Source organism: Sinocyclocheilus grahami, unplaced genomic scaffold (genome assembly GCF_001515645.1).
Source record: "Sinocyclocheilus grahami isolate Dianchi unplaced genomic scaffold, SAMN03320097.WGS_v1.1 scaffold94.1, whole genome shotgun sequence".
In the NCBI taxonomy this organism is placed as follows: Eukaryota; Metazoa; Chordata; class Actinopteri; order Cypriniformes; family Cyprinidae; genus Sinocyclocheilus; species Sinocyclocheilus grahami.
In genome coordinates, this window is record NW_015505273.1 from 301,434 (window position 1) to 302,501 (window position 1,068).

Consider the following 1,068-nt stretch of genomic DNA (forward strand, 5'->3'; position numbering starts at 1 on the left):
CCCAATTTCAAGATTTATTTTTATTATTTATAGATTTTACATCTGTAACAGAGAGACGTACGTGCAATTTTTGTGCGTACATTCATTTATCTGAACCACACATATGCACATTTGAGAAGTGACCTTAGATTAATTGTTGGACGGTTTCTACGCAGAATTTTATAAAAGAGACCCCTGGTTTAATGGTACAGACAATTGAAGGTGACTCTATCGCCCCCTTGAGCACTGAGGTTTGTTAGCAGCACAGCAAAATAAAGGCCCATTTTAAGTATCATTCATCAGCTTTTGCATATTTTAAATAAACTGTTATTTAATAATTTATGAGAAGGAGGCATTCCTGTTTTGTGCCCATCTCGATATTACCAGCCTATGATAATACTTGGAGCGCCCTCTCTCTCTATCTCCCTCCCCACTTGCTGTCTCCTCTTCCTCATCTGAAGTATTTAAACCTGTTCATTTTTAAATCTGGAGGCAAATCAATCTACTACACAAGTTGAGAAGGTAAGCACTCAAAGGTATTTGTAATGCTGTATTTTGGAATTCATGTGTTGCTAATAACTTCTCACTCTTACATACTCTGTGTATCTTTCAGATCAGAAGACACAGATGGAAAATATTCATCCTACTGCTTGATGGACTTCACAAAGTTGTGGACATCATTTGGAGGAAAAACAAAAACAACAAAAAAGCAAGGAAAAAGGAGTCACAGATACCAGTGCAAAAGGGCAATGAATTCTACAATGTTTCAGAACTCCGCAGCAGACAGATATGCAGAAGCTTTTGCAAAAAATTTTTCCACTGTTCTTCTTGGGATCATAGTAAACTGCGTCAATGGAATGTTTGTTTTCACGTTCTTCAAGAGTTCAGTTTTCTACAATGATCCAAGATATATATTGTATATTCACATGGTCATCAATGATATGCTCTTGGTTTTTTTCAGTGTAAGTCTTGTTGTGATGGCTTATGCATGGCCAAAGGTTCCTCTCACGTTCTGTGTTTCACTTCTAATAATATCCTCAACTACTCATAAGAACACTCCTCTGACTTTGGCCGGAATGGCCGTTGAGC